Below are 15,667 nucleotides of genomic sequence, written 5' to 3' on the forward strand. Positions count from 1 at the left end.
AATTGATCACGATTGTTACGGGAATTGATTTTTGCCTTCCTGATTTGCTGCGGTTGTTATGGGGATTGAGCTGATCGCATGAAGCGAGTGCGCGTTGCCTTCCTGATCTGATCGCAAGGAGCGACTTTAGTGTAGCATCTGTGGACTAGTTATGAATGTTTTAGTTGTAGAGAAGAGATATTCTGCTACTCAAGTTGGGTCGTTCTAGCTAGACTTTTCCTGTCCAATAGCTTAGGCCCCGTTTAGATTCCAAAAAATTTTGCGCAGTACCCGTCATATCAAATCTTGCGGCACATGCATGGAGTACTAAATATAGACGAAAAAAAAACTAATTGCACAGTTGAGTGAGAAATCGCGAGACGAAACTTTCAAACCTAATTAGTCCATAATTAGACACTAATTACCAAATACAAACGAAAGTGCTACAGTAGCCAAAACCTAATTTTTTTTTTGATCTAAACGGGGCCTTAGCACGTCTGGATCTCGTTTCTCTTTCTCCGTCGGAGCTGTATGCCGTCGGAGTATAGACTTCTTGGTTATTTGAGCACGAGAAGAACAGTGCTTTCCACTGGCTGCACACACGAGTAGCGCGCCACTCTGTTTCATCTTTATAGCATCTTATTCATAGTTGGCCAATAAAGAGCCTCCACACATCAGTTATTTAAGGCATGAGACTATCACATCAATTTTTATGTGAATTAATTATAGTATGATAATAGAAGCATTTTTAATAGTCCTTCCCTCCTTAAATAAATCAGCTTCTATAGTTGCCCTAAGATAATTTTTAAATTTTAACTAAATTTGTGAAAATTAATAGTGATATTTATGACATTCATAAACTTGAAGTTAGTACTAAGTGCTTTCGAACAGTTATCGGGCCTCAAAATCATTTTTTGTAAAAGTGAATTGTTTTTTTAACTCTTGGGGTGTAAAACAGTATATCTTCATTTTTAGATATTTGGGAATTCTTATGCACCACCGTAATATTTCTAACAAGCACAGGTCGGTTCAGAAAAAAAACTTGATAGTTGGAAGGGAAAACTTCATTCAGCGGGACTAGGGGTGGACTGATTTTAATTATCTGAGTCCTCTCGAGCCATCCTATCTTTATGTTTTCTTTCATTACATTCATGGATAACGATGATAAAAATGTGGACTATTGGGGTTTTTTTGATTGAAATGTCTAGTGTATGTCGAGCTAGGGCAGGTTGTTTATGCTTTTTTTTATCATTTGATGTATGGACATGGTTAATTATCTGCACTATGGAACAAAACTTCTGCTTATGTCCTTTTCATGTGAAAGGTAATCGTGTTTAAACTTCTAGCGTACCATTTGTTTATTGCATATTAGAATATAATGTCACGTGATACACCGATATATATACGATATAGTGGTACACATAGATAGTTATAAACTGATATATCGGTGAAGTTGTGCATATGTATATAGTAGTCTGCCCTACCTCATTTTTTCAACTGGCTCTGGCACTGTGTATGTGGCACTATCGGTTACGTAGTTTGTCATCGATCCCCTAGTTCTATAGTTCTTGTCGATTTGGATGAGAGTGAGGCATAATAAGTTTTAAAAGCTTGACCATTATCTATTTTTTTCAAAACATATTAGTTTGAAGGCACTAAGACAACATGTATAGATTATATATGCTCTGATTTTTTACACTCCTTCTGTTTATTTTATAAAAGTGTATTGGGATTTGAATAAGTCTTTATTAGAAGTTGACTACCACTCCTACAATGATACACATTAATTGCTTCAAAATCAATCTGGAAGATACATGAAATGTAAATGTAATTATACAACTTTTATGTACTCAGTAAACACATACTTTGAGTAATTATTGGCAAAAGTTTATGAAGTTTAACTTTTCTAAATCCTAATAGGCCCTATACTAGAAGCGGAGGGAGTACATATTATGTTATAAGAAAAAAAATAGTTGTGGAAGTTATGTTTTGGAGATAGTGTTGCTCTTTGAATTGAATTATGGATCTAGAGGAAATTATATAAAAACAATGTCTATGTAAATAGTGGACGTGAAATAGGAATCTATTCACGCTTCTTTGTACATGTAAAACATATACAAATATATTTTGAGTAATAGATACTCAAAGCTCAAAATGCTTCACCTTTTTGTAATAAATCATAAACATGCCATATATCTAATATAGAAATAAAAAACGGTATTTCTGAACATTCTTTTTTTTTTTTACTTTCCACAATTCTCACATCACTACTGTCCCGTATGTGTGACGATCCAGATTCACCACTCTCCACTCATGCTCGTACGAGGTAAAACGGCAAAGCTCAACAGCGGTACAAAGTATGATTTCAAGACGTATTGAAATGGATGACGCGATAGTGAAATAAATCTTTGAGTCATAAATCGCCGTCCATAACCTGACAACAAGCTATATGTGCAGTATTTTATAATAGCGCTGCAGGAATAGGAGTGGATCATGTTAAGAATCCTCTTTTAGTGGGATTGAGTAAATCCCTCCATTAGAAGGATTGATTGGGCTCCTACCTCTTTTATGTCCTGAAGACTCATGCATATAAGGAGACCATTGTACCTCTATTCCTAATCTAATGAGAATTGGCTCTACTGTCTGTGTTTTGTTACGTGTGTGGGAAAGGGAACGGGACGATCTCCATCAACTTCTCACGCCTTCACGTGCTATCGGGAGGGACGGTAACCGGAGAGGGGATCCGGACGACGTGTATTTCTAACAGATCATACATGGACTAATAAGATAGCACCTTGGCAAATGGCAACCCAATATTCCGGTGGCCCAAATCAGGAGCTCGCACTACTGGATTCAGGTTCTTTGCCGAGTGCCTGAGGCACTCGGCAAAGGCTATATTGCACTCGGCAAAGCCTTTGCCGAGTGCGGCACTCGGTAAAGCACACACGGCAAAAAATTGATCGGCAAAGCACTCTTTGCCGAGTGTATTTTATCGGGCACTCGGCAAAGGCTTTGCCGAGTGCCCCGGAAACACTCGGCAAAGAAAAGCGACCGTCACGGCGCCGGTTCCGTTGACGGTCACTTTGCCGAGTGTCAACCCTGCCGGCACTCGGCAAAGATTTTTTTAAATTTTTTTTAAAACTTTCTTTGCCGAGTGCCAACACGTGAGGCACTCGGCAAAGAGCTTTTATTTTTTTTTTGAAAATTCTTTGCCGAGCGCCAACCCGGAAGGCACTCGGCAAAGAGCTTTTATTTTTTTTTTGAAAATTCTTTGCCGAGCGCCAACCCGGAAGGCACTCTGCAAAGAGCTTTTATTTTTTTTTTTTGAAAAATTTCTTTGCCGAGTGCCAATCCTCCAGGCACTCGGCAAAGATTTTTTATTTTTTTTAAAAAAATTATTTGCCGAGCGTCAACCCGGCAGGCACTCGGCAAAGAGCTTTTATTTTTTTTGGAAATTTTCTTTGCCGAGTGCCACCACTCCAGGCACTCGGCAAAGACTTTTTTTTAAAAAAAAACTCTTTGCCGAGTGCCAACACGGAAGGCACTCGGCAAAGTTTAAATTTTTTTTTTAAATTTCTTTGCCGAGTGTTATAGTCACAGCACTCGGCAAAGCTGGAAAATCTGTTTTCTGGTCGCCCATTTTGCCAGCTTTGCCGAGTGTTGTGACCATTGCGCTCGGCAAAGGGGTCCTTTGCCGAGTGCAACACTCGGCAAAGTGACCCAAAACGGCAAATAATTTTTTTTTTGCGTTCCATCATGACAAATACATTCATACAAACATATATCACATATATATCTTATCCATCACATATATATCTCATCCATCGCATATATATCTCATCCATCACATATATATCTCATCCATCCACACATCCATCCGCCCATAACATATCCATCACAATATGTAATAATAAGTGCTCAAGTCCATCCAAATAAGTTTACAAGTCCATCAAAGTCCACAAGTGCATCACAAGTCCATCACCAAGTGAACAACAAATGTAAAAAATACAACATGCACTCATCTCGGCCACTGCGACTGTGGTGAAGGCCCAGGTGCATCATTCGTAGGTGCATGAGGTGGATTATTCGAACCACCGTCAGATGGAGACTGCACAAAGGAGAAAAGATTGCATGTGAGACAAAATTATTTTGATAGCTAATCTAGGACGATAGAGGCCATACAAGCAAAGCACAAGTGAAAGTAAAAAACTTTGATACTCACAGGAGTAGCTGCAGCTGCAGGACGCGGAGGCGGAGGTGGAACCAACAGCCCAGGTGGCAGAGACAAGCCCATACGTTGCCCAAGCCCTTGTAGGAAATCCGTAATGTCCATCAGCCTCTGCGCCTGGGCCTGCCGCTCGGCCTCCAACTGGGCCCCCAGCTCCTGACGTTCCTTCATTTCTTGTTCCAGCCGGGCCTGCAATATTTCACTCCAATGTTTCAGTAATGCAAAGCTAATTAAGGTGTGTAAAGATCAATGTATGACGAGTAAAACAGGAATAACCTCGAGTGCGTCGACCCGGTGCTGTGCAGCGGTCGGCCGTGTGCGAATGGCTGGGCTCTCGCTCGTGCTCCGTGCTCGGATCTGGGAGAGAGAGGGAGTAGAGGCCGTGTCGATGACGCCGTCGCCAAGCCAGAACCGTCCATGCTTCTTGCCTTGCCCCGCCCTCATGACGGCCTCTCCATCGAAGTCCTGGGTGCTCGGATCGTGGTCTGCCCCATGGAGCGACCTCGCCACCTCAGTGTACTCACTGATGCGAGAGTGGACGCTCGGGTTCGTGTATGCCTCGGGCGGGTCCTCCAGGTTGAAGGAGACGTCGGACGTCGCCTTACCCTTGTGGGCCATACACCATGCCTAGAAGTCCGAGCAAGCCTGGCCACTATGTGACGCCGACTGCGAGAAAGACAGCACGATGATTAGAAATCAGACAGAACTGAGCGTGACAATAGATAAATCAATTCGCGTACCCATGCTTGTTTGTATCCGGCGAGGTTGCGGCTGCCTTGATGGTGTGCTGGACCTTGCATCAGTAAACGACGGTCCCGGGCATCCCTGTGCATCTTGAGGTACTCCTCCGTGAACCACCTGTCCACCATCATCGCCCAGCACTCGGGATACGCTTGGCACCACCAGGGAATCACCTACACGTCATCAAGTATTGGACATATAAGAAGATCAAATTAAACCAACTTAATCTCAAATCGAATCAATGTTGATGTTCTTCATTTACCTCAAGGTACTGCTCCCGGGTCAGCTGCATCTCTCTTGCGTCTTTCTTGGTTTTCCTCTCTCCAAGCTTCGACCCGTAGTAGGTTACGATGGCCTGGATGCGCGCCTCGTGATGCATGTCGGTGACGAGTTTTTTACAGGCTTTGGTAGTCGCCTGCTCCGCCCTGGCCTCAAATCCCTCCTCGCATCTGTAATAAGTCTGCATACAAAAGCGATGTATCGATTCATTATTTCAAGAAAAGTCTAATGAATGTGACGTATTGAGCAATGTTGTGCAAGGGAGACTTACCCAAAACTCTGCCTTCACCCGCGCCGCCTTGTTGGGGTACTCCGCATCGGAGGCAACGACGTAGTGGTCAAACGAGTAGGCCGGCTCCGTCTTCGATGCGTACGTGACAATGCCGGGGAAGTGCTGCCTGCACAGAAGACCCAGGATGCCGTTGACTAGCCGTGCGCTACCACCCGACACAACCACCCAGTTCCTGCACAAGTAATTAAGAAAAATTATTAGTTTTTTTCATCATATCATATGAAGTAGTGGTGATAACATATACAGTTACTTACTTTTGTCCTTCAGGGCGAATCAGTGGGTATTGGTGACGAAGCGGAACCTGTGGGAGGCTCGCGGGACCTCGCAAGTAGACACTCGAAGAGGAGTTGGAGGCTATGATATCACATGTGGAGATGTCCTGGTTTGTAAGCATCGTACGTGACAACATGCACGAAATCTTCTGAAATTTTTATCATAGCCTCCACATATGATATCACGACATCTCAACATGTTTCATGATTTTCGGACTTCGTTTGCATTTTATAGAATTTATAAACACTTCACACGTAATTTCGCGGACATGTTTCGTGAACGAGATGTCTGAAATTTTGGGTCCGTTCCTGGATACGGCCTCTCATAACACACACTAACATGACTATCAATTTTCGAATCATTAAACTCCATTATTCGTACCATGTGCAGTTCAAATTTCTAATTTCCGAAAAAATTCAAGTAAACGAAATAAAGTAACTAAATATAACAAAAAGTCACAAAAAATCTCCAAATTGTAACTAGGAGTTCCTGGTGCTTTAAAAAGGCTGCACAAAAAAATTGGAGGCCAAAAACAAAAAAAAACAAAAAAACTTTGCCGAGTGCCGGGGCATGGCACTCGGCAAAGGGTGTCTTTGCCGAGTGCCAGCCATCAGGCACTCGGCAAAGAATGTTTTAATTTTTTTTTTTAAATTTTCTCTTTGCCGAGTGCATACACAGGAGCACTCGGCAAAGAAATAATTAAAAAAAATTTAAATCTTTGCCGAGCGCCGTCCAGGGAGCACTCGGCAAAGTATTTTAAAAATAAAAAATTTTTATTTGCCGAGCGCCAGATCTGAGACGCTCGGCAAAGAATTTAAAAAAAATAAAAATAAATCTTTGCCGAGTGCCTAACCGCAGGCGCTCGGCAAAGAGGAACGTGGCACGGCGCCGTTTCACGGGCAGCTTATGCCGAGTGTATATATTTTGCCGAGAGTTTGGCGCTCGGCAAAGAAGTCCTTTGCCGAGTGCTTGTGTTTGCCGAGTGCCCGGCACTCGGCAAAGAAATCTTTGCCGAGTGCAATTCTTTGCCGAGTGCAGCACTCGGCAAAGAAGGTCTTTGCCGAGTGCCCGATTTTTGACACTCGGCAAAGAAATTTACACTCGGCAAAGTCTCTGTTTCCAGTAGTGTCGGCCCTGAGATCTGCCCGAGCTAGAAAAAGACAAGATCACAAGACGCCGGCCTGACCAGCAGTATCGCCCCCCGCCCAAGAAAACACCCCGCCCAGATATCAGCAAAGCTAGATGGAGGCCACTTGTGCGATATGATGATAAAGGAAAAACAGGCGCAGAGCCGCGGTATATATATCTTATCTCACCAGGCGCCGCGCGCTGTCCGTACGGACGACTCGCGCATGTCAGCGTCGTCCAAGGAGGCCGCTCAGCACGGTTGCTTTGCTTGCAGAAGTTGGCGGACGCGGCCCGCACGGTGTTTTCCTCTCTTCCCGGCCGAATTGCGTCGTGGGCCTCTGAGTTTTGGCCCGGAGGCCGAAAGGCCCAAAACAGACTATAGTTGAGTAGATCTGAGCTGCTTACGTGGGTTAGGAAGCTCACAGTCTCCGTAGATTGGCCTGATTCTGAATTGGCCCAAAATAGTTTCCATTGACCATCGACTTTACTCCTTTTTTTTTTTAGATAATGACCATCGACTTTACTGCCCTCATGATTAAGATTATGGATCATCAGTATCAATCAGCAGTTCTTTGGTTTCAAGCCCAGGTAGCTCTGTCTGCTAGGCAGCTTTTTTTAGGCTATCGAGTTCAGTCGCTTGATCGTCAAGATCGCTGCCTGACACTGAGAGTCAAGCTGTATACCAGGCCATAGTTTCACGAATGTTGGGCCTAACAGGTTGTTTGTTTACCCTCCACTTGATGCCACGACGCAGGTGCATGGGGCGCCGAAGATCGATGCGTGTTTGAATGTCACCAACCAACAAACAGCAGCCAATAACTTTGTGGCGCTACTACAACTGTAAGCGTTGTATTTTGGTGGTCCGAAACCAAAGCAGGCTCATTGAATTCAGATGTAAAACTCGACGATTTTATTCGCTTATTGCAGAGATCATTTGCTACAGTAAGCCATCTCCTGTCTGTTGGTTGATGTCAGGAAACGGTCACACGACCTGAGTCCGTGGGGAAACCCATATGTGTGCGACTTGATCAGAGTCGCGACAACAGAACCACGGTTGTGGCTCCACGTACACGGCGCTCATAAATAGAGGCTCTCCTTCCCCTCTCGCGACCCAATGTGAACGAGAGAGGTTAGCCACGCAAATCGTAAGCACCAGATCTAACCGAGCGCTGGAGTAAAGGAACGGTAGTCCAGACGGACGCCCGCGCGCTGCACTCCGTTTCGCGCTCGACGCGGGGCTCGCATCGCCTGAGTGACAAGAGGGGAAGGGCGCGCGGCGCCTCCGATTCGGAAGGACCCGGCTGCGGCGTCGTTTGAATGCTCTGCCGGCGCCGGGAGAGAAGATGCGGTAGAAGGTGGGGAGGAGAGATGCAGCACCGATCTACTTTTAAAACATCCAAATACAACAGTTGCAATATACGTCTGGAGGCAGTTGAAACACTTGAAAGATGCTTCTGAAACACTTTAAAAACACACATGGGCCCTGTTCGCTTGGAGGAATTTGGAGGAATCTGGATGAATTTGTGAGAGCATGAACAATGTTTTTCAGCTGTGAACAGTGAATTCTGAAGGAATTTCGCACCAGCCGAACGCCCCCATGAAAACATTGAAGACCATTGCAATCATACACAACATCCAAATAAAACACATACAACGTACGTGTGAAACATATGTAACATCCAGATAAACACACTTCCTCTGCCGCTTGCAACACTTGAAACATGCGCTTGCAACATGCCTCTGAAATAATTGCAACATGTGCAACATCCCCAGATCTACTTTTGCAACATCCACGTGAAACAAATGCAACATATATCTAAAACGCGTGAAACAATTAAAACATACATATTCAACATAAGGGAGGGGAAGGCTAGGCCGGTCGATTCCGGTCACCGAGGTGGGGGAGGGCCACCGAATCCGCGGGCGTTGGGCGTTCCCGATGGTTGAGGACGCCGGGGTGGGGGAGCACGCCGCCGCCGGCCAGGGAGGCAGCCATGGCCGCACATTGGAGGTAAGCACGGGGCGCATGCGCGGAAGGGAGGAGGAAGCGAGGGCCTAGGTGCCGAAGTGAGCAGAGTGAGGCGTCCGTCTATTCCGACATCTTAATTGGAGCATATTACCCGGAAAGGAAAGACACGAAGCAGGCACGGGTCATCGCAGTCATCGCTCAAAGATCCTGTTGAAGGGCCTAATTCTAAGTTAATTTCTAACATTGTCAAACTATAGTTAGTTCTAGTACTGACATAACAAAAATCTTTTAAAAAGAAAATTCACTATTGTTAATTACGTCGGTGTTACAGCTTACTCGTAGCTCTCATCATTCACCGATTCCACGAAATACTAGCTGGCAACCAACCAATGATGCGTCACTTGACTGCAGACCATTGAATGAACACGCGCGATGTTTCCCAAGCCTAAACCTACAGTACTCATGTGTGTTCGTACGTGCGTGCGTGACATCAAAGTTCGGAGGAGTAATGTGCCTGCCTCTGCCAGGTCTGCCTGTCTCAGATTCCAGTGATGGCACTGCATGCACTCCACTGGGATCATGTGTTCGGTGGCGACGGTGGTTCTGAAAATCATGCTGCGTTCCCAAGTTCCGAACAAAACTCAGTTGACGTCTGCCATTAAGCTATATATAAGTAGTCTATTATTACTCCGTAGTAAACTGGGATTACGCAGGGGATGAACGACCGAGATTGCGTCTCTTTCAGCATGACGAAACAGAGTATATCCCGGTGCTTTCTCGTCTGAAAGACTGAAGCTACGGCTCCCGGCCGTCTCCATCACCAGACATCACACGTCGCTTCATCCATGCTAGCACGGACGCATTATTGGGATGAATGAAACCGACGTGGTCTGGATCCCTATTGGGCAGTCAATGCCGTGACGGCCTGCTCGCCGAGCTGGCATCACTCTAAACACTGCACGTATACCTCCCTGGCACGACGGCGTAACAGTGCCGCTAATCACGTCGCGAATCTCCCTGCATTATGCATGCTCTGGGCTGGCGACGACGATCTTTCTCGTCGCTCATGGATGCTGTCTGTCTCGTGCTATTGCATGCGCGCTCGCCTCACCTGCAGTACGCTGCGCACGCATTTGCATTGCGACTGGCTGCAGAGGGCGCAACAGTGGCGGTGAATGATTTCCAGAGCTGGGTGCCTGGGTGGGCGGATGTGCCGGCCGGGCTGGCGGCTGATGAGGCTGTCATGCGTGCCCACCTCGGAACGTCGCCGTCGGTGGTCCTCCGCGTCGCCATCGATCGGTCAGAGAGAGAGACCCTCGCCTCGCGCCTCAACCTCAACCATCCCGTCGCCAGATTGACGACGAAAACGACGCGTGTCGGTCTACTAGCGAAACCCCGGTCGTTGAAAGTTGAAACTTGAAAGGAACATGCATGCATGGGGACATTGGGACGTGATACATTACATGCTAGTATGCTACTGTCCTACCACCATCACCACCACCACCTCCGATGGTACAAGCGTACCAGTAGGTGAATCCTTGAAATTACTGTGCTGGGTGAAACAGTGAGTTATGGGTGTGAATGGTGATACGCCCTATGAACCTTCTCCGAGATATACATGGCAACCGACATAGACCCGCTAGGTTTTGTCGACCCAAATTCATAGAATATAAAATATGACCGTTAAAACATGTATGTTGCGGGTGCAATTTTGTGTTAAAACTCATGTCCACTCGGGTCATGCGTACCTATTGGGCTTCCGATGCAGTATGATTGGATGGGGGAGGGGGAAAGTAAGCTAGGTTTGAATTCGGGATGAGCATGTTAACTTGTTTTACATATGCCACTAATTAGATACAAGTCTACTCGAAATAGTGAGACATTGTTGGCAGATATGAGTGAGTTACTCTAATATGATAGATCAGGTTCTCAGACGCCGCTCGCAAACGTGCAGGATCTAGCTTTTTATTCATTAACAAACTCACACATAACAGGATAAAAAGCCTAGCAGGTTTCGGGTACGGGCTGGATCTAGCTTTTTATTCATTAACAAACTCACACATAACAAGATAAAAAGCCTAGCGGGTTTTGGGTTTCACCCATGTTTTATCGGACCTGGATCACAGGGCCGTTTTGCCAACCGGCGACATGAACGAAATCGAATTTCATTGCGGAAAATTTGGATTTCACTAGTCCATCAACCCGTGCTCTCGCACGGGTTAGAATTTTAGGTATAAATGCTTGTATTAATATTTACTTAAGTATCATGATGACATAAGTAATCATTAATTTTTAAGCCTACACCATGTCACTTAAGATTAGTGATAGAGTTTTATGTGTGTAAGTGCAATCAAGCCCTAATGTGGGTTTTGGTGTTGATGACCACCTAATTAGAGAACTAATGAGATTTATTAAGATGATAAGCAGGAAATTCATTATAGAGGATGTCACATGTAAAGGAGGAGCCCCAATTACAAATAGAGGAAATTACCTATTTGGCACCAAAACAAATCAGTCTTTCGTATTTGGCACTAAAAATTTTGAACTTTCTTATTTAGTGCTAAGTTGAAATTTTCTTCCGTATATGGCACTGTCGTCTGCTTTCACTAGTGATAGTGTTAAGTGGCTTGTAAAATGAAAAAAATGCCCTTGTTTGTAATAGTAGTCCACAAGTTTATCAGATAAGAAAATCATAAAACCGACTCAACCCATAAATTTTTGTGTTTGTATGGTAATCGATGGTTAGACAGGCTCATTAATAGACGAGGGTGTGGCTGTCGAGCAGGGACACGTACGCAGCGGCAAGCTTGACGCCGCAGGAGGGCAGAAACATGGCAAGCGTGCGTGCCTCACACCTCTGCTGCGCCGCGGCCAGCCACCAGCCTCCAACAAGGTCCGAGGCTCCAGGCACATCACGGTGGCTAACCATCTGAGATGGAAGCTGAGAAGGGGCTCCAGAAAGGACATATGAGAGACCGAGAGAGGAGCAACTAAAAAATCATCAATTTTTGTCAAGTTGCCATCTAAAGAAGCTAAGACAACTGGAAAATTCATCGAATCTGATCAATTTTGCTCATGGAGTCTGTACGACAAAAGACATTAAGGCAGAAGATTGAAGCGAGGTGCGCAAGATCTTGTAAAGCTAGTTGATTTGAACGCGGCGCTAGGACAATCCGGCGCCGCGGCGACACGCGAAGTGGCAGTGCCGTGCAGAAGAGAGGAGGAACACGACGTCGTGCAGCAGCGCACCAACGCCTGGCGAGTTGCGACCACACGGCCTTGGCGCACCCAAATCTCCCTCTCCCCGTGGTCTGTGCGCCAGGAGCCGCGGCCGCCGACTAGTGAAGCTGCCACGCCGTGTGCTGGCCGGAGGGGCCGCGCTGCCTCTGCCACGCAGCCGGCTAGCCGGAGCGCCAGCCCGCGAGCCCGCCCCGCTACCGCCAGGAGCCGCGACAATGGCCTGGCTCCGATGGGTGAGACCAACCCACCAGAGGACGCGTGTAGCTAGTGCTAGGCACCGCCAGCCACGGGATCCTCTGCTCCATCTTTCTCTCCACGCGAGAGCGCTCGGCCGCACGACACGGGGAAGAAGGTCACGGGATCGGGCCATCGGGGGCTCAAGAAAATTGGATGCAGAGGGCTATGTTGGACACAGTGAGATAAAACTGACAAGGTCAAACCAGTCAACTAACCGATGGGCTGTAAAAATTGACGACAGTGCTATTTACGAAAGAAAATTTCAACTTGGTGCCAGATAAGAAAATTTAAAATTTTGAGTGCCAAATATGAAAGACTGATTTGTTTTAGTGCCAAATAGAGAATTCTCTGTTACAAATAAGGACGACATTGCGCTCAAAGGAGTTTTGAATTCTTTTGTCTTTTGAAATTGAGTATGGGAAAAGCCATACTATAAAGGGGGACACTACAGCTGGTTAAAAGTGTGCAACCAAATGCTCAATCTTTACATAAAACATCCTCACACCTCAGCTAAGACAGCCAACTTAACAACTCCTTCACCCTTACCGTCTTGCTGGATGCGGCAGTGCCGCACCTGGAGAGAGGCACTGCCGCACTTAAGTAACCATTGGGAGGCTGGGGTATTTATACATGTCCCTGTCCTCCATAACATCTGTCTCTTCTTCCCCAATGGTTCAGACCGATAAAAATCAGCATGTGCTCATCTCCTCTCTCCTCCATTGGTGCCCTTCATGCTCTCAGGTTTTCCCTTTGACTTCCCCATCAATCCTTGAGAGAAAAAGGTGCCAAAAGTGATTAGAGAGTAGCTCCATTGATTCCCAAAGCCTAAAGAGCATTTGGTTCACGTTTTGGCCAGCGGTTGTATTTGTTACTCTTGGAGCTTGGCTCCTAGCTGGCTAGAGCGTCGCCCGGTGTGCTTGCCAAGTTTGTGGCAGCCCTCGGAAGGTTTGTAACCACCTCTTGCAGCGAGTAAAATCACCCCTCATCTCAAGAGTTCACTCTCTTGACTTAAGAATGAGGTAGGGTTGCAAAGCCCTGAGCCTTAGTGGTATACCTCAACAACGTGGACTTAGGCAAGCCTTGGTGGTGAGCTAAACCACGGGATAAATCCTTGTGTCATCTTGTGCTTGTGTTGCTACACTTGTGTTCTTGTTGTTGTTGAGATGATTTCTAGGGTTTGAGGCCGATCTACTTGTGTGTGGTGTTCCCACCACTTTCAGCTATTGATCTGTGATCTACTATTCTGCATGAAGCTAAGAAATTTATCCAATCTAAATTTCATTGGGTAGATTTTGAACTGTGAACTAATCTCTCCTCCGAGTGTGGTAGTGCCGCTGTTTGGTGCGGTAGTGCCACGAGTGAATTTGACTTTGGTTTGAGTTGAATTTTTACAGACCTATTCACCCTCCCTCTATGCGTACCAGAGATCTTACAAGTGGTATCAGAGCGGGTTACCTCGTGTGCGCTTCACCATGTGAGGTATGGAGCCCGGGGGGGATCTAGTGTTGTGAAGCCCATCAACGTTGATCCAGAGGACGTTGGGCTGAATGACACCGACAACAGTAAGCTTAGCGCCTCTACAATGAGCAACTCTACGCTCCCGCAACTAGAGACAACCGATGCCAAAAAAACTCAAAATAAAGAAGAAATAAGAAGAAGAAGAAGGGCAGCTAGAAAAAAGAAAAGAGAAGCAAGAGAGAAGAAGGAGGAGGAGGAGCGGTTAGAAGAGAAGAAAGCAAGAAAAAAAGAAAGCAAACTCAAGAGAGAAGCTACAAGAAAAAGAAGAGAAGCAAGAAAGAAGGAACAAGAAGCAAAAGCCTCCAATGCATCTTCAAGTGAGCTATCTAGCAGCTCCGAAGATGGTGATGATGAGTCCTACCAAGTGCATAGCAATAAGGACAAGAAAGGAAAGGGCAAGAAGAATGACGACAACAAATATGCCGTCGTATCCTTTAACTATTCTTCTATGCCTATGACTAACCATGATCGCAAGTCTTTCATCAATGTGCCCGTGGGCAAGTTATCTCATTTCGATGGGACTAACTTTGCCAAGTGGAAGCACTTGATGAGAGTCTATCTTATAGGTCTTCATCCCGACATTTGGGAGGTTGTTTTCAATAGATTTGAGCCACCGATTGATCTCAAGAATCCAACCATGGAAGAAATGAGAATCATCCACCTCAATGGTCAAGCTACTAGTGTGCTACTTAGTGCCTTGGATGGTGATGAGTACAATAGTGTGATTGGTGTGGATGTTGCCAAGCAAATTTAGGATACTTTGCATCTTGCACATGAAGGGGTTGACAAAGTGAGAAATGCAAGAATTGATTTGTTGATGTCCAAGCTCAACCGATTTGTTATCTTGGATAGAGAAGGTCCACAAGAGATGTTTGATAGGTTGATGACCATGGTGGGCAAGATTAGAGGCTATGGTTGTGATGAGCTAGATGATCATAAAGTTGTCAAGATTATGTTGGAAGCTTATTCACCAAGAAATGAGACCATAGTCACTCTAATTAGAGACAAGAAGAAGTTTGAGTACTTCACACCAAATGATGTACTTGGGAGAATCTTGACCTTTGACATGTAAAGAGAAGAAGCAAATGAGAGGAAGAAGCTTGGAGAATTGCAAGCAAAGCTAGAAGGCATCAAGATCAACAAGGATGTAGCTCTCAAGGCCAACAAATCAAGCAAGCAAGGCTCTACTAGCAAGTCTAAGACCAACAAGCAAACTTCAATTAGCAAGCCCAAAGCAATCAAGCAAGTTCAAGAAAGAGTAGAGACCACCTCATCCTCTAGTGAGAGTGAACATGATGATGACCAATATGAGAAAGTGGATGATATTGCTCTCTTTATGAGGAGGTTTCATAAAGGTTTGAAGAAGCAAGGGTACAAGGTAGTAAAGAGGAAGTTTCCAAACAAGAAGAAGAGGACATGCTACAATTATGGAAGCACCAATCACTTCATTGCCAAGTGCCCATATGAGATCAAGGAGAACAAGTATCAGAAAGTGGAGGACAAGGTCGACCGGAGAAAGAGCAAGAAAAACATGGGCGAAGCTCACATTGGACATAAATGAGATTCATCTATTGAAAGCTCAAGTGAAGAAGACGAGAAAGTTGCAACCATTGCTATCCATGAGCCATCTTCTTTACCAAGACTCTTCACCAACATGTCCGATGATGACTACTACCCTCACATTTGTCTTATGGCAAAGGGTGAGAAGGTAAAATCTAAATCCAAGGCCAAAGCTCCTCCACCTCCACCTCTTAGTGATATCTCTAGTAGTGATATTAGTGAT

This window comes from Miscanthus floridulus, chromosome 18, assembly GCF_019320115.1.
Source record: "Miscanthus floridulus cultivar M001 chromosome 18, ASM1932011v1, whole genome shotgun sequence".
Classification (NCBI taxonomy): Eukaryota; Viridiplantae; Streptophyta; class Magnoliopsida; order Poales; family Poaceae; genus Miscanthus; species Miscanthus floridulus.